Raw genomic sequence first — 19,257 nt, 5'->3', positions numbered from 1 at the left:
ACAGTCCAAAAGAATCAATTCTGTGGCGCTCAGCTTTCTTGATAGTGCAACTCTCATATCCATACATAACTACTGGAAAAACCATAGCCTTGAATGGTTATGGACCTTTGTTGGCAAAGTAATGTCTCTGCTTTTTAATATGCTGTCTAGGCTGGTCATAACTTTCCTTCCAAGGAGTAAGCATCTTTTAATTTCCTGGCTGCAATCACCATCAGCAGTGATTTTGGAGCCCCCCAAAATAAAGTCTGCCACTGTCTGCCCATTTATTTCCCATGAAGTGATGGGACCAGATGCCATGATTTTAGTTTTCTGAATGTTGAGCTTTAAGCCAACTTTTTCACTCTACTCTTTCACTTTCATCAAGAGGCTCTTTAGTTCTTCACTTTCTGCCATAAGGGTGGAGTCATCTGCATATCTGAGGTTATTGATATTTCTCCCAGCAATCTTGATTCTGGCTTGTGCTTCATCCAGCCCAGCATTTCTCATGATGTACTCGGCATATAAGTTAAAAAAGCAGAGTGACAATATACAGCCTTGACGTACTCCTTTTCCTATTTGGAACCAGGCTGTTGTTCCATGTCCAGTTCTAACTGTTGCTTCCTGACCTGTATACAGGTTTCTCAAGAGGCAGGTCAGATGGTCTGGTATTCCCATCTCTTTCAGAATTTTCCATAGTTTATTGTGATCCACATAGTCAAAGGCTTTGGCGTATTCAATAAAGCAGAAATAGATGTTTTTCTGGAACTCTCTTGCTTCTTCTATGATCCAGCAGATGTTGGCAATTTGATCTCTGGTTCCTTTGCCTTTTCTAAATCCAGCTTGAACATCTGGAAGTTCACGGTTTACCTATTGCTGAAGCCTGGCTTGGAGAATTTTGAGCATTACTTTCCTAGCATGTGAGATGAGTGCAGTTGTGCTGTAGTTTGAGCATTCTTTGAAATTGCCTTTCTTTGGGATTGGAATGAAAACTGACCTTTTCCAGTCCTGTGGCCACTGCTGAGTTTTCCAAATTTGCTGGCATATTGAGTGAAGCACTTTCACGGCATCATATTTTAGGATTTTAAAGAGCTCAATTGGAGTTCCATCACCTCCACTAGCTTTGTTTACAGTGTTTCTTCCTAAAGCCCACTTGACTTCACATTCCAAGATGTGTGGGTCTAGGTGAGTGATCACACCATCGTGATTATCTGGGTTGTGAAGATCTAGGCTAATTAAAAATCCTACAATGAAGAAACTTCATTCTAACAAAATTAATTAAAAAACACCTACAATGGCCTCTAAGTGTTCAGGCGTAAGGAGGAGTCACATGTTTCTCACTTTAAATAAAAAACTAGAAATGATTGAGCTTAGTGAGAAAGTCATGTAGAAAACTGAGACAGGTCAAAATTTAGGCCTATTACAACAGTTAGCCAAGTTGTGAATGCAGGGAAAAGTTCCAAGTTGTGAATGACAGAAATTAAAAGTTCTACTCCAGTTAACACACGAATGATGAGTAAGTGTGACAGCTTATTTCTGATACGGAGAAAATTTTACTGATTTGGATAGAAGATCAAACCAGCCACAATGTTACCTCATGGCAAAGCCTAATCCAGAGGTCCTCTCTCTCTACAATGCAATGAAGGCTTGAGAGAATTCAGGAAGCTGTAGACAAAAGTTTGAAGCTAGCAGAGTTTGGTTCATGAGGTTTAAGGAAAGAAGCTGTCTCCAAACATAAAAGTGCATGGTGAAGCAGTCAATGAAGATGTATAAGCTGTAGCAAGTTATCCAGAAGATCTTGTTAACATAATTCATAAAGGTAGCTACGCTAAACAACAGATGTTCAAGGTAGATAATACAGCTTCTTGTCGGAAAAAAGTAATAGCTGGAGAACAGAAGTCACAACCTGGCTTCACAACTTCACAGAATAGTCTGACTCTTTTCTTAGGGGCTAATCCTGCTGGTGACTTTAGCCAGTGCTCATTTATCATTCCAAAAATCCTGGGATTCTTAAGAATTATGCTAAATTGACTCTGCCTGTGCTTTATACATGCAGTGACAAAGCCTGGGTGATGGTACGTCTGTTGACAACATTGTTGACTGAATGTTTTAAGCCCACTGATGAGAAATCTCCCAGAAATGGAATCTTAAACCAATCAATCAATATTCACCTGATCAGCATGAGTTAGATAATCTATCTGATAGACTCCTGCCATACCTTAAGAGAAAGTAACCTTATAATAACCAGCCTGTTTTTTTTTTTTCTTTGCCTATTGTAACTTCTTCTGACTCCCTTCTGCCTATAAAAAGTCTTTCATTTTGTACAGCTCCTTTGGACTTTCTTCTATCTGCTAGATTGGATGAATCAATTTTTGCTCAGAAAAACACCTAAAAATATTAATATACCTCAGTTTATCATTTAGCACTGTAAAGTCACTTTAAGTTCCCTTGACTTTGTATGATAAATCTTTTGCACTGCTGATGACAATTCCCAACATCAAAAAATTTCATTTATACACACATTTCTTGATGGCTTTCTTAAAGAGATGTCATAGATGTTTATGAGTTATTTTCAGCATTTAGTTACAAGTACAATCATTCTCTACAACATGAGGAATTATATATTTATTTGAACTCTTATTGGACAACAAAATTATAAAAAGTTGATTTATAGAGAAGATTAGTAATATTGGAAAAGCTATATGCAGTAGATTGTAAACCACCTTACAGCTATATATGCTCTCTATGATTTACTTCTAGTTTCAATAAGTTTGGAGTCATACTTTTAACTAAGGACCAAAAAAAAAAAAACACCTTAAAAATGTTAACTTTCTTAAAGTAGCTAAAATCTTTGTTAAGCTTCTTTAGATGTCAACTTATTTAGATTAGAAAAAGGGAGTTGGTTAAAAATATACAAGGAAAGGAGAAGAAAGTGAACTTCCTTGTTATAGGCAAGCCTTGTGGGAATCCAGGAATAGTAGATAGACCAGGATGTGCAAGTGAAAGTCAGAACTCCAGTACAGTCATACTTCTCATAAACTAGATGATGGCACCATGCTATGTTCTCAGTCGCCCAATTGTGTCTGACTCTTTTCAGCTCTATGGACTGTGGCCTGCCAGACTCCTCTGTCCATGGGATTTTATTGGCAAGAATACTGGAGTGGGTTGCCATTTCCTGCTCCAAGATGATGGGAACCAGGAAATAATTCAGGATCTAGAGTTGCCAGGATATCATATGATCATATTATCTGGTTAAAGAATCAGCATTCTTTATTTTATGAAGAATAAAATGAAGTTCCTTCAGCTTAGTACTGCATCATTTTCCTGATTCACACACTTCCTCTAGGCTCCTGTTGATATTTACCGGTTATTTTTATACATTACTACTAGTGGTAGTATCATAATATAAATATTATTAATTTTATTCTTCTCCATGCAATCTTGAGAGTCCCTTGGATGGCAAGGAGATCAAATCAGTCAATCCTAAAGGAAATCAGTCCTGAATATTCATTGGAAGTACTGATGCTGAAGCTGAAGCTCCAATACTTGGTCACCTGATGTGAAGAACTGACTCATTGGGAAAGACCCTGATGCTGGGAAAGACTGAAGGCAGGAGGAGAAGGGGATGACAGAGGATGAGAGGGTTGAATGGCATCACTGATTTGATGGACATGAGTTTGAGCAAGCTCCAGGAGTTGGTGATGGAAAGGGAAGCCTGGAGTGCTGCAGTCCATGGGGTTGCCAAGAGTCAGACACGACTGAGTGAACTGAACTGAACTGAACCATGTAATCTGTGATACCATTTCCTCCTGTGTCTTTCAGCTTTAGCAGTTGCTGGTAAACACTGGCTTTGTATAGCATAACACTTTCAATTCCTCACTGAAGGACTCAATTCCATCATCTCTTCCCTGTCAGCTGAAACATTCATTACTAAGAAACTTTATAAAGTCCATCAATCAGCATGTGGATGATCTTTCCTTCAGATTAGTGCTCTCCTTTGGTCCAGTAGGCTGTTGTCACTGTAGCAAAGTCATATATTAGGCAGCATGGCCAACAGTGCATTAAGACATGTCCAGAGCCATAGGGAGCTATGGAACAGAATGGCCAGAGGGATTTTAAAAATGAGAGACATTAAGATTTTCCTATCCATTCCTCCTTTCTAAATTTCATAAGATAGCCTCCAGAGTGTATGTAATCTGTCTTGACACTTAACAGTTTTGAAACACTCATGATTTTCCTGAAAACCCTCATATATTAAATTAAGCTTCCAGAGAATGCACTGCAACTAAAACTGAAATAATTTTACACATATTAGCTACTCAAAAAGGCATTTTTGACAGATAAGGTAAATTTTGAAACTGACTAAAATTTTATACTTATTTTGTAAAGCCAGTCTTCGGGTAAATTAGCTGAGGACTTTGCTTGTGATATTTAATATTATTATTGATATTTAGAAATCATATGTGCCTGCTTGGATTGATACCATACTGAAAGTCTATAATCCGATATAATCAATTAACTATTGTATATTTAAATGGTCAAATAGTAGGTGCAATTTACATATTGAGATAATATGATAAAAATCTAAACCAATACATCTGTAAATCTATGAAGTATAATGAAAAGATATGAATAGTATTCAGTATTATATTGAGGTTTTTAGATTTTAAAAAGGCAGTGTATGAAATAACTTGAAATTTTTAAGAAAGTATATGTGAATAAGCATTATTTCAAAGCCTTTAATAATTGGAGAAAGAATACTAAGGAAGAGGAAGAGTACAGAGATGTGTTCAAGTTAAACTTTGTAGGATTTGCTGCAAAATTATATTAGAAGATGTAGGCTTAGAGAAAAAAATATTCATAGACAATAAAAAGTTGTCTTTTAAAGATCAAAAAAATATTCTTAGGTAATAAAAAGATGTTTTTTAAAAATCATTTTTCAATGCTAATCTAATAACTTTTTGTTCCAAATACAGATAGAATTATAGATACTGTGAACGTTGTATATCTTTTATCACTTGAAGAAAGGTTAGACTTACAACAGATATGATCATCATTTTCACTCCAGAAACATGTGTAGCCTGATGTAAAGCCAGAGGGAAAATGAAAGACAAAGACACAGAGAGAAAAATAAAAGCAAGTGTTCTTTACAGAGCTCAACAATATATTGCAGTGGTATGGAGATTTCATACTATCCTTCATAAATAATCTGTAAACAAAATCTAGCATTGTTGATTCCAAAAGTGTACACAATTGTAAAAATAACAGGAATTTTAATCACTTAGAAGATAGTATTAGCATTTTTTTCATACCTGTGAGAAGCAACAAAAAGAATGAACTTATTGATAATGTGTAAAACATTTTGTAAAACCTACATATGACATGGGATACATGCCAAAACTGATTTGTGGATGATTAGTAGTTGAAATGTAACAGATAATCTGAAAATAGTAGCATCCTTTATAAAAGAAGGAAAAGGAAGAATATTGGAAAATGTGATTTGGACTTTTATATGTGGGTTAAAAGTCTAAATGTTATTTATGGACAGCTAAATGCAGAAGGATCTAGTCCATTCTATGTACTCAAGTATACTTATTAATCCCCTGATTGACCAAAATCATATAACTATGTAAATATAACATACTTCCTTAGTGTTCTGGAATATTGTTACCCAGATACTGTAAAAAATGAAAACTCTACTAAAATATCACTAGTGAACTGACTGCTTTGAAAAATCATATTTCTATTTTCAATATTTCATTCCAGTTTTGGCCACATACATAATTTTTGCAAGTTAGCAGTCATTGAAGTGATAGAGTATTAAGTTTGTAGATTTTCTTTATCAAAGTCATATTCAAGGTGATGCAGTTTTATATCTGCTAGTTTTAGTGGCTGTAAAATCGTCTATTAGGTTGACTTAACATGATATAATTACTGTTTCCTGCTGCTTTAGACTTAGTCTGTACCTATTGTCTCTTATAAATAACACTGCAATAGAATTCATGTTGTACAAGTTTTTATACCTCTCTTGTGTTATCTGCTCAGGGCACAAGACATTCTGGAAATAGCAGTTGGCTTTGGTTGTGGGCATACAGAGGAAGTAGAAATGAAGCAATTAAAAATATGATCCCCTATTTTAAACCAAGTCTATTATCTCACTATGCTTTAGTTAACATTGATGTATTTTTATCTGACCTTAAGTTCAAGGTAGAAAACACTTCAAATTAAATATTGCCTAAATGATTAAAAGAAGGGAAATGACATCAATACATTGACAAGAATGGTACTAAGAATTTGTTTGCTATAACTGAGTCTAAAATTTATATTAAAGTATAATTTCATGTTGCTAGGGAATGTTAACAATCTTGGTGATCAGGGTCAATTCTGATGACTTAATCCAAACACTGTAATAGTTTTGGAGGATGAGATAAGAACTTTAAAATTACATTTTTGGAACTTTTAAGAGGAAAGTTGTTAGAAAAAATTCACTGTCTAAGAGATGGGAGATTCTTTGTGTTTCCAGGATTTAGGATACGGTCAGGGTGTGCCATGAACATAAAAATGAATTAGGAGTATTTGATGTTAGCTATTTAATAGATGATCAACATGGATGTAAGAGTTACCAATTCTGGGAGCAGATAATGCAGGAAGAGGAAAATATAATCTGAGACTTAAATAACCTAGAAAGTATAAAAAGTGAATTACAAGTGAATAGATTATGGCATTGGTTACATGGACATAAAATGGAAATAAATGAAATGGAAATTTTGGTTCTTTTTCATTATTTTCACCACCCCCAACCCCAGTGTTTCCTCTTCTCAACATAGCAAACAAAGTGAGCCTCCCAAAGTGTGATTCAAATCTTAACGTTCTTCTGCTCAAAACCCTCCAAGAACTGTTTCTCTGTGTAAAAGCAACATAGGCTGTCTTTCATGGACTATGACCTTATACAAAATTTGTCCGCTGTTATGTCTGACTCCCCCTCCATATACTCTAACTCCTACTCGGTCTATTTTAGGTGCAGTGACCCACTAAAATTTTCTGAGAAATTCCTAGCTTTTAAACTTGCTCCTTTTCTTGAGCTTCCCTGATAGCTCAGTTGGTAAAGAATCCACCAGCAATGCAGGAGAGCCTGGGTCAATTCCTTGGTCAGAAAGATCTGCTGGAGAAGAAATAGGCTACACACTCCAGTATTCTAGCCTGGAGAATTCCATGGACTATACAGTCCATGGGTTCCCAAAGAGTTGAACACAACTGAGCAACTTTCACTTTTCCTCCTTTTCTTAAAATGCTCTTCCCTCAAATATCCATGAAGCTAATACCTTTATTTTCTCCCCTTACCTTTGTTGAATGAGCCTGACCCTGAACATTCTATTTCAAATGGAAATCTATCATTCTGCCTTATATGAGGCTCTTAAAACAAATTACCATAGACTGTGTGGCTTATCAAGAACAAAAATTTATTCCTTGTCATTCTGGAAGCTAAAAATCCAAGGTCAAGGTGTCAGCATGGTTGGGTAATTGTGAGAGTTCTATTCTGAATTGCATACTTCTGCTTGTATCCTCACATGGAGGAAAGAGGATAAGCACTTTTGAGGGTCCTTTTAGAATGGCAGTAATCCCATTCATGAGGACTCTACTCTCATGATCTAATTATGCCCCATGCCCACACCCCACCTGGTGGCTTAGACTGTAAAGAATCTGCCTACAATGCAGGGGACCTGGGTTCAATCCCTGGGTCAGGAAGCTCTCCTGGGGAAGGAAATGACCACCTACTCCAGAATTCTTATCTGCAGAATTCCATGGACAGAGGAGCCTGGAAATCTACAGTCCATACAGTCCATAGGGTCACAAAGAGGAGGACACAACTGAGCAACTAACACACACACACACATACACACACCACCACCACCAGCCCCCCCAACCGAAGTCCCCACATATATTGAGGGTTAAGATTTCACCACGTGAATATGAAAAGGATACAGACATTTAATCTACTGTCTTCTACCTCTGCCTCCAATTCTTATCTTTCTCTCATGAAAAATATATTCATTCCATCCCAACAGTTCCAAAAGTCTTAACTCATTCCAGCATCAACTCTAAAATCCAGTCTCATTTAAATATCCTCTACATCAACTGTGGATGAGACTCAAGGTACATTTCATCTCGTGTCAAAACCGTGCTTTTGATCTACTTGTCTACTCCTTTTCCCTTTATTCTGCTCTCTTTTTTTTTGCAATTATCAATTTTACCATATATTATAATTTCACTTTTTAAAACATTTATTGTTTATGGTCTGTCTTCCACACCCTCACTAAAGTAGAAGCAACTCTGGAGCAAAGATTTTTGTCTAGAATGTTCACTGATGTTTCTCAAGTATCAGGCCTGTGATACTTCCTGGTATGTGGATGACATTTAATGAATATATATTCATAAATAATTTAATGTTCACTTAAGGGGTTGGGGAAAGTAGGTAAGTCAGAAATTAAGGTAACTTTACAGAATACCAAAAATAGAAAAATAAAGAGCAGCATGGAATGCAGCGTGCTTAGGGTGGGGAGAGCTAAATTTGGTCATGACAAAAAATTTAATATGAGATGAAAAACTGAGCAAAGATAAAAATGATGTTGCTGATAAAAAAGCCTAGTGAACATAGCATTAAGAACAAGAGAAAATGAGATTAGTTTGAGTTGGTGAGGTGGTGATGAATTATAGGCATATGAGTGTTCACATAGTGAAACAGGGCAATATACCTGGGCTAAATATTTCAGTGTCCCACTCAAAACATTCCTAAAGGTTGAGATGAAAAAAACGTATTTTCCTCAGTGATATGAATCTATATCTTAAAAGAGTGTAAATTTTGTTAAACAATTGTATTTTTAGTCCTATCTTTATTAAGCCCACATTATGTACCAGATACACTAGCAAGCACTTTTTATACCTTATTTCATTTAATTCTCACAAGAGCCCAGGATAAATTTAAAAGATAATTCACTTTATCTCAATATATTATTATGTTGATTTCTTCTTTGATAAACTGAAATTCCTGCCATGTTCACTGAGTGCACAAAATGCAATCTGGGTTTGGTCTCAAGTGTTCAGTATTTGAAGTGTTTTGCTTATATTATTAAATGATGTCAAAACCCAATTAAAAAAGAAAACAATCAATTAAGAAAACAAGTTTTTGCTACATGCCAGTCTCATTATATGGACAAGACATTTGTCTCTAATTAAAATGGTACTCCATAAATTTACATTTCTTAACTGAACTTACTTTTCTTGTTCTCTTGTAAAGAAATATTCATCTTGAATATATCTTTACTTGCATCTCACATTCTAATTATTATCTGCATATTTTCAGGACCATTGGAATAATTTCTCTGAAACACACGTGACATTCTCTGAAAGTACCCTATGTGCATTTGTAAAATAATAAGATTCATTTATATAAAATAATAGTAAAATATTCCCTAGGTAAAAATTCACTCTCAAATGAGTAAATTAAGAATCATACAGTATAGAATATATATCAAAGTATTGAATTTTAGGTAAAATAATTTAATATCAACTAGTGATAACAAAGACTGAATTATTTAATATTTTGATAGAAGAAGTCTTATGATACTCAAGCTGAATATTGGTACCATCAATAAATGCATTTAAAAGTTTCAATATTTTGACCTATCAAAAATGGTAAATTGATAAAAACACATTATGACATGTTTTGTTCTTTTCACGTGATATATAGGAAGAAATATGGATATCTGCAAAAAATAAGTGCTGACAAAGTAATAACATTTTAAATATAGAAATAAACTATTACACTCATGTTAAAATAATATTATTACCCACATAATTGTCATAATAAATCATTTTACTGTCATATATTTTGATTTTGAGTCACCATAGCATGCTGCAGTCCATGGGGTTGCAAAGAGTAAAACACAACTGACTGAACCGAGTCACTATGAATTTGAGTCATTAATTGATTGACTGCTTTTCTGATTGTCACCACATTTTTGCTCTTCTCTGTTATAGAAACATTAATTTTACTGTATGACTGTGATTATTTATAAGTTACTTTTCTGCTGACATATAACAAATACAGTTATTTGTTTAAAAATTGTTTCATTTAGGGATGTACCATAAAATTCCCTGAAAATTCATGTTTTAATATTTGTACTTGTCATTCTGTTTTTTTCCTTAGAGAGGGAGACTGACAGAGAGGAAGAGGGACCAAATCATTGCAGCCAGGTTATCTTTAGTGAGGCTTCCCTGTTAGCTCAGTCAGTAAAGAAACTGCCTGCAGTGCAGGAGACCTGGGTTCAGTCCCTGGGTCAAGAAGATCCCCTGGAGAAGGAAGTGGCAAGCCACTCCAGTATTCTTGCCTGGGAAATCCCATGGACGGAGGATCCCGGTGGGCTGCAGTCCATGGGGTCACAGAGAGTCAGGCATGACTGAACAACTAACACTGTCACTTACCTTTAATAATAACAGTTCCTTTCTTAATGACCATTTTATATTGTATCTAATAAGACATTAAGTACCCATACCCATTTTCTCTTCATTCTCTAATTGTTCCCTTTCTCAGTGCTTTTTATAATCACTATTTTTCTTCTCAAATTCCATTAATTTTTTTAGGACTAGAAGCTGTATCATATAGTACTGAGAATATTAAAGACTGGAAATAATAGCATAATATTAGGATAGAAAAAAACTTAAAAGGTTATAAAATATGCAATCATCCTTCCTTTTTAGATTGTTCTAAGTATTTGAAATATCTGTCTTCTCTAGATTCAAAGTGAATGTTCTTAAAATTCCTACTTACTATTTCTTGACATGATCATTTGGGCTAAAACAAGGTATATTTCTCCACTTGTACATTCATGTACAATTCAGTTAGCAAATAGTTAATGAATGACAAAATGAACCACACAGAGTTAGGTACTGAGGATGCAGGCTTTTAAAAGTACTTTTTCTCAAGTTGTATGGCACACAATGAAGAAGTCTAAGACAATAATAGATGACTACAGCATGCTTTGGTAAAACACTATCATAAAAATCAAAGCAAGTAGTTCCATGATCACATGGTATGTTACTTGACTCAGCCTAGCAAGAAAAAGAAATGAACTATTTGCAGTTCTCTTTGTGTCCCTACTTGGATCCAAAATGTAGATGTGCTGCATCCATGTAAACTCTGATCATCTCCAGTGGTGGTGAGCTGCTCGTTGTCATGGCCGTGTCCTCCCTAGTAATAGTATCTTGCGACAACAGGGAGAAACAGATCACTAGTTAGTGGCTCAGATGGCAAAGAATCTGCCTGCAGTGAGGGATACCTGGGTTCAATCCCTGGTCAGGAAGATCCCCTGGAAAAAGAAATGGCAACCCACGCCAGTATTCTTGCCTGGAGAATGCCATGGACAGAGGATCCTGGCAGTCCATGGGGTTGCAAAGAGTTGGACACGACTGAGTAACTTAATATTTTCACTTTCACATCATAAAACATACATCCATTACTCCTTGTCATTGAGACAGATTTTCTTCAGTCTGATAATATTTTTGAATCCCTTTGTTTCCTGGATATTGCTAACTTTTCAGGATTTTTTTTTTTTAATATATCATTGTTTTACATCTCTGCTTCAGGTTCTTTAATTAGTTTTTCCTTATCAACTCAGCTTTTCTTTATTTCTTTGTGACATTCTACTCTTCTTTTTCTATTATCTTTCAGACAGATTCTTCTAAATTCCCTTTACTGGTTTCTCAGGTATATCAAATTCCCTCATGGCTATGTCCTGTACCTTTTTCTCTCCACAAATTATTTTAGGTGATTCTATTCACTCTTAGGGACTAACAAAATTATTTGTAAGGCTCAAAAGTCCTAAGGTTTTACCCTCTGGCAAAGAGACTCTTCTGGATTTGCATACTCAATTATATATTTGACATTTTGTGTGGCAGTCCCATAGGCATCTATAATTCATAACTCCTGTATCTGAAATCTGAAAAATTTTCCCTTCCTTTCCACATTCAATCCCTGTGATTTTAATTCAAAATACAACTTTATTTTATCCACATGTCTCCATCTTCACTGACACTGACCATACTAGTTTGAAGCACCATTGTCTCAGGTCTGTATTATGGAAATAATAGATCCATAGATCTAGATCATCTCCTCACTTAGCTTCCTTTAAACTATCTAAAATTAATTTTAATTTTACTGGTTGCTTCCTTTCTTAAAATCTTTCTTTTCATTATTTTTAATACAATATAAAAATTTAATAATAGAGCCTATAAGGCCATGGAACCATGTTTATAATATGGTAATAATATGTATGAAACATATTTGATAATAAATAATCGCTTAATAAAAGGTAAATAAAAGAAAGGCAATGCCAAAGAATGCTCAAACTATCACACAATTGCACCCATCTCACATGCTAGTAAAGTAATGCTCAAAATTCTCCAAGCCAGGCTTCAGCAATACATGAACCGTGAACTTCCAGATGTTCAAGCTGGTTTTAGAAAAGGCAGAGGAACCAGAGATCAAATTGCCAACATCTGCTGGATCATCGAAAAGCAAGAGAGTTCCAGAAAAACATCTTTTTCTGCTTTATTGACTATGCCAAAGCCTTTGACTGTGTGGATCACAATAAACTGTGGAAAATTCTGAAAGAGATGGGAATACCAGACCATCTGACCTGTCTCTTGAGAAACCTGTATGCAGGTCAGGAAGCAACAGTTAGAACTGGACATGGAACAACAGACTGGTTCCAAATAGGAAAAGAAGTACGTCAAGGCTGTATATTGTTACCCTGCTTATTTAACTTATATGCAGAGTACATCATGAGAAACGCTGGGCTGGAAGAAACACGAGCTGGAATCAAGATTGCCGGGAGAAATATCAATAGCTTCAGATATGCAGATGACACCACCCTTATGGCAAAAAGTGAAGAAGAACTAAAGAGCTCCTTGATGAAAGTGAAAGAAGAGAGTGAAAAGCTGGCTTAAAGCTCAACATTCAGAAAACTAAGATCGTGGCATCTGGTCCCATCACTTCATGGGAAATAGATGGGGAAACAGTGGAAACAGTGTCAAACTATAGTTTTGGGCTCCAAAATCACTGCTGATGGTGATTGCAGCCATGAAATTAAAAGACACTTACTCCTTGGAAGGAAGGTTATGACCAAACTAGATAGCATATTTAAAAGCAGAGACATTACTTTGCCAACAAAGGTCTGTCCAGTCAAGGCTATGGTTTTTCCAGTGGTCATGTATGGATGTGAGAGTTGGACGGTGAAGAAACCTGAGCGCCGCAGAATTGATGCTTTTGAACTGTGGTGTTGGAGAAGACTCCTGAGAGTCCCTTGGACTGCAAGGAGATCCAACCAGTCCATCCTAAAGGAGATCAGTTCTGGGTGTCATTGGTAGGACTGATGTTGAAGCTGAAACTCCAATACTTTGGCCACCTCATGCGAAGAGTTGACTCATTGGAAAAGACCCTAATGCTGGGAAGGATTGGGGGCAGGAGGATAAAGGGACGACAGAGGATGAGATCGTTGGATTGCATCACCGACTCGATGGACATGGGTTTGGGTAAACTCCAGGAGTTGGTGATGGACAGGGAGGCCTGGCATGCTGCGATTCTGGGGTAGCAAAGAGTCAGACACGACTGAACTGAAGGAGATCATAAGTACTAGAGCAAATATGAAAACATACACAGTTTCCTCAAATTATGTCATTCAATGTACCTGTAACTCTTAGATGCAGGATCTAGATAATATTCAAGTAGTATTACTGTAAAAGTTAAATAAGATCCGATAAGCAAAATATCTGAAAGGCACATACTACTTAGGTTCCAAATAAGTGGTGGATTTTTTAAAAATTTCATTATCATTGCAATCATCCAAGGAATATGCAAAAAAAAATTGCAGCATAATTAAATCTTGAAGGTACCAATTTGTCATATTATAAGTGATCATTATTGCTCTGTGTATACTTCAGCCAAAAGAGAAGATTTTGGGCTGGTCTGTGTGATAATAGAACAATATTGAACCTGGTTCGTTTATACAATGTAGCAAGATGTCTGCACTAACAGGAAAATACTTTGTGTATTTTCAATGTTCATTTATATTAAGGTCCATTTTACAAGTAGCAATTAATTCTACTAATCCTATTAATCACTCCAGAAAATTTGATCCAAAAATAATCAAAACAAAAATTATTCAAGCAAAAATATTCTTTGCTGTTTTTTGATTTTTTTCCAGAAGCTCTTCAATTATTTCACTCTTGAACTGACCATATTCCAAAGAGTTCTTTCCTCTTTAGTCATCTTAAGACAATTTATTGTGGATGTATGTACTTTTAATGATGACTGGATAAAGAAAGAAGATTTAAAATTATGAAATTGAAAGTTTTAATAAAGTAAAACAATAATTGAGAATTAATCAAAATATACTATTTGCTCCTTTGCAGTTTGAGTTCTTAGGACAAAAATATTTTCCCAAGAAGTCAAAGAAAAATTCACTGTATAAAATGGTTGATAATACAAGAAAATTTCAATTCTTGGAATTGTAGGCTCCCTTGGGCTTCCCTGTGGCTCAACTAGTAAAGAATCTGCCTGCAATGCAGGAGACCTGGGTTCGATCCCTGGATTGGGGAAGAGCCCCTGGTGAAGGGAAAGGCTACCCACTCCAGCATTCTGGCCTGGAGAATTCCATGGACTGTCTAGTCCATGGGGTTGCAAAGAGTTGGACATGACCGAGTGACTTTCACTTCACTTCAGTTACTAGCTCATTCAGAATTTATGAACACATAATTTGTAAACACTGTATTTTATAAAAAATGAAAATTTCATTTTATATAATCCCAGAGAAAATTTAAATTTTAAAGAAATTTTAAAATTCTCTATATTAATTTATATTAAAGTAAAATAGTAGTAACTTATCACTTTTTGTTTGAAATTATTTTACTTTCGCATCAATGTGAGACTCAGAGAAATATTACCACAAATTTGATACTTGCTTTCAACATATATTGGAATGTTCAAGTGATTTCCTATACCTATCAATTATTTAGTTTACTAGCAGAGTCTGCTATTGTGAAGTATATCAGATAAAACATTTAGCTATAAAACAAATATTACATTACATGGTAGAAATAATATATTAAATAATTATGAACATCAAATAATTATCTTCTCTCTCTATGCCTGTAGACTTGAGGGACAACGCAAGCAAGTCACATGACTCCCTTGGCCTCAGTTGTCTCCATTATGATGTAGGGATTTTAATAATATTTATATCAGTTTAAAGAAAGGAGCAAATAGAACACCTCTGGAGGTTCTACCTGCTATCTTGAAGTCACCTTTAATTTTCATTAGCTTGCTTATTCTTTGTGGGCTAGTATCACGTTAAGAAAAGTAGTGACTTGAAACTTCACCAATTCATTTGAGAGGGTTGTATTATTACTATTTTCTTATATTTACAGTTTTAAGTACAATTATAGTAGGATAAAATACAAATATCTAAAGTTCAAAATTTGATAAGTTTAAATATGTATTTTATATCAAATTTTCCTAATACTATTTCATTATATAAATATACTACATTTATTTATTCATTCATATTAACTTTTGTTTTTACTATTACAAACAAAGCTGTTATAAACACTCTCATGCAAATACTTGCATATATGCCTTCTTGGGGAAATTTCTGAGAAGAATGGCTGAGTCAAATTTGAAACATATGTTTAACTTTTTAGAAACTGCCAAACAGTACAGGCATGCCTCCTTTTGTTATACTTTGCTTTATTGCACTTCACAGATACTGCACTTTTTGCAAATTGAAGGTCTGTGGCAATCCTGTGTGCAGCAAGTCTATTAGTGCCACTTTTCCAATAGCATTTGCTTGTTTCATATCTCAGTCACATTTTGTAATTCTCACAATTTTCATTATTATTAAATTTATTGTATTGATCTGTGATCAGTGATCTTTTATATGACTATTGTGATTATTTTATAATTTTGGTCTTGTTTTTTTGATATAATGCCATCATACATTTAACAGACCATAGTATAGTATAAATATAACTTTGATTTGTACTGGAAAATAAAAAAAAGACTTGCTTTATTGAAATATTCCTTTTATTGTGGTTGTCTGTAATAGAACCTCAAATATTGCCAAGGTATGCCTGTACTACAAAGTGGTTTTACAATTTTACATTCCCACCAGGAGTGATAAGAATAGCAGAAACTCCATAAGGTTGTCAACACCTTAAATGGTAATTCTTTTTAGTTCAGTCATTCCAGTGGGTTTAAAAAACATTTAATTAGTCTATTGAGTAATGTTGAAACCACTTCATGGTATTGTTGCCTCAGCATCCATTTTGTTTGACCAAGTGGCTTGTGGAGGCCTGAAACCAAACCTAGTTCCTAATACAAATTTATCCTCTAGATAACAGCCTGCAGTTACATACAAGTAAATTTAAGTTCTCAATTTGACTTTCCCAACTACTTTTGTGATACAGTCTCCCTGCTTCCAGGGTTCCCGTCATTCACACTTTAGATAAGACTTACTGAAGCTTACCAAAACCCTGCTGTTTTTGGTTTGAATTGACAAACCTGGCCTTAGCCTGGAACTGCAAAGCATTCTATCCACAGACCTTAATAGGGGCACGTGCCCCAGTTACTGCTACTCTCTCTGCCTACACCCTGCCTTGCCTCCTAGGCTCGCCTATTGAAGAGTGCTGTGTACTTCTTCTAGGACCCACGGGTAATAAATTTCTCTATTTCAGGTCCCTCACAGTCTTCTGTTGAACCTCATCTCACAATCTGACATCCCAGGGAGCTCTGTTTGACAAATGTTAATTCAATAAAATCACAGTTAAAGATATTACCTTCTGTATGATCAGGGCACGCAAGATGGCTCTTCTCTTGCTCTTTGTACATCCCCTGCTCGATGAGTCCCTGCTTCACCTACACCCTACTCCCATGAAGGTGTTTGCCCCCTGCCCCAGCTAGTAATTGTTTTAACCCTTAGGGCAGAAAGGCTCTACTTGCTAATTTATTAAAGGGAAACATCTGCCCTCTTGATGGCAGTTAGCCTGAAGAGTGGTAAGGGAAGTGCCCCTGCTGCTTGTTTCCTTGGTAACTGATGAGCCAATCTGACATCAGTTCCTCCAATAAATGATAGCCTCCTTCTGTACTGAGTAGTGAAGATTGCTGCCATGCCCTGCCTGCTGTACATACTGGGGTGTCTCCAGGACACTTTTGTTTCTGACATGTAATATTCCCTATCTGTAAATCATTGATGTCACTGGCATTGTCTCCAGGCTCTTTGGTCTTGAGGCTGGGCCACTACAAGTCTTGCAGACCTGCTGTTGTTATCCATATAGCTTGTTTGAAGTGTCTATTGCAACCATAAGTTATTTCAGGGGCTTCCCCTGTGGCTCAGTGGTAAAGAATCCACCTGCAGTGCAGGAGCCGCAGCAAACATAGGTTCGATCCCTGGGTTGGGAAGATCCCCTGGAGAAGGGAATGGCAACCCACTCCAGTATTGTTACCTGAAGAATCCCATGGACAGGGGAGCCTGGAGGGCTACAGTTCTAGGGTCACAAAGAGTTGGACACCACTGAAGTGACTGAGCACATTATTTCAGGGTATAAGAGATACAGTTGTATGATCAGGCCACTCAAGGTGGCTCTTCTTGCTCTCTGTACATCACTTGCCCAACCAGTGCCTGCTTCACCCATGCCCTACTTGCATGACTGTCCTTCCCTGTTAATCAAAGAGCTTAATCAGAGACTTCCTCTGTATTTGCCCCCTGCTCCAGATGGTGATTCTTCTAATCCTTAGGCAAGAATGGCTCCACATTCTAGGTTATCAAAGAGAAACATCTGCCCCCATGACAATCCAAAAATTGTTAACCTGAAGGACTAAAAAGATATGCTGGCTTCCCTGGTAGGTGATGAGCCAACCTGATGTCAATTCCCTCTGTAACTGCTACCGCCTTCACCTTCCTGGCAGTGAAGCTTGCTACCTTGTCCTAGCTGCCCTCTGCCTTACCTGGTGGGTGGGTGGGCTCCATGACCTTTTGTTTCTGACTTGGAGATTCCCTATCCAATACGTCTTGGATGTCTCTGTCACTGTCTGGGCTCTTCACTCTCATGACTGGGCAACTACAAGGCTTACAGACCTGTGGGGGTGCAGCCCAGCATTAGTTCTTAAACAAGTTCTTGGTTGGTGTAAGATAATATTTCACCTAGCCTTTGGTTTACCTTTCTATTTTCTTAACAGAATCTTAGTAGTGAACGTTTTAAATTTTTTGAGGCCAACTTTTTGACTTTTTTATACTTTTTGTGGCTATTTTAACAATTCTTGAATTTATAGCTTTTCTTAAGAAGTGTGAGCATTTTGGCCCCAACATTTAGGCCAATGATCCATTTTGATTTAACGTTTATAAGTAAAGAAAGAGTTCATGTTCTTGTATAAATGTATGTATTTATGTCTTTATGTTTTTTACTCATTATTCATCTCTACATATGGCTATCCAATTGTTTGAGCACTACTTATCAAAATGATCGTTCTTTCTCACTGCCCTTCATGGCATCTTTGTTGAATGTCATTTGACTATATATATGTATACGCATATTTAACAATATGCTATTTTGTCTTATTGGTGTATATGTGTTTATAAAATACTGATATCATGCAGTCTTCATTACTGAGACTTTATAGTATATGTTGATATCAAATAGTATAAGTTGTTCAGGTTCCTTCTTCAAAATTTCTTTGGCTATCTTAGTCCTTTCCATTTCCATGTGCACTGTAGAATAAACTCATCAATTCCTATAATGTCACCTGCTTAGAGTTTGAATCTATAGAGTAATATGGGGAGAATTGATATTTTAGTAATATCAATTATTTTGATAGATAGATACATGTTGACCCACCTGAAAAATAGTGTATCTTTCCACTTATTTAGACTTTTAATTTTTATCAGTAATATATTACAACTTTCAGTGTGTTGAACTTACACTTCTTTTATCCAATATATTCCTAATTCATTATGCTTTGATGCTACTGAAAGTGATATTTAAAATATTTATAGCTGAACATTGCTAGTATCAGTAAATAGAATCAATTATTGTATGTTGAATTTGTACTCTGTAAAGGTGCTAAATGCACTTATTGATTTTAATATCTTTTTTGTGTATTCCTTAGGATTTTCTAAATAGATAGCCATGTGTCTGTGATTAAAGACATTGATATTTCTTTTGCCATCTGAT

The 19,257-nt window shown here is 35.8% G+C and overlaps 1 protein-coding gene and 1 long non-coding RNA gene across 2 annotated transcripts in view; one reads left to right on the top strand and one right to left on the bottom strand.

Moving 5' to 3' along the window:
• The window catches only part of LOC145546808 (uncharacterized), a 244,878-nt gene extending 239,970 nt beyond the window's left edge, over nucleotides 1–4,908 (top strand). Inside the window, exon 8 of the transcript XR_014083288.1 lies at nucleotides 3,423–4,908. The gene's annotated coding sequence lies outside the window, so the exon portion shown is untranslated. The remainder of the gene's footprint in view (nucleotides 1–3,422) is intronic.
• The window catches only part of LOC145546812 (uncharacterized), a 164,971-nt gene extending 147,858 nt beyond the window's left edge, over nucleotides 1–17,113 (bottom strand). Inside the window, exon 1 of the long non-coding RNA XR_014083306.1 lies at nucleotides 16,867–17,113. This is a non-coding gene — a long non-coding RNA (uncharacterized LOC145546812). The remainder of the gene's footprint in view (nucleotides 1–16,866) is intronic.
• Nucleotides 17,114–19,257: the final 2,144 nt, after the last annotated feature.

The sequence above is a fragment of the Giraffa tippelskirchi genome, chromosome 1 (assembly GCF_054371585.1).
Source record: "Giraffa tippelskirchi isolate mGirTip1 chromosome 1, T2T-mGirTip1v1.2.pri, whole genome shotgun sequence".
NCBI lineage: Eukaryota > Metazoa > Chordata > Mammalia > Artiodactyla > Giraffidae > Giraffa > Giraffa tippelskirchi.
Note: the sequence above shows the minus strand (reverse complement) of the source record. Positions and strands in the feature narration are given on the sequence as shown.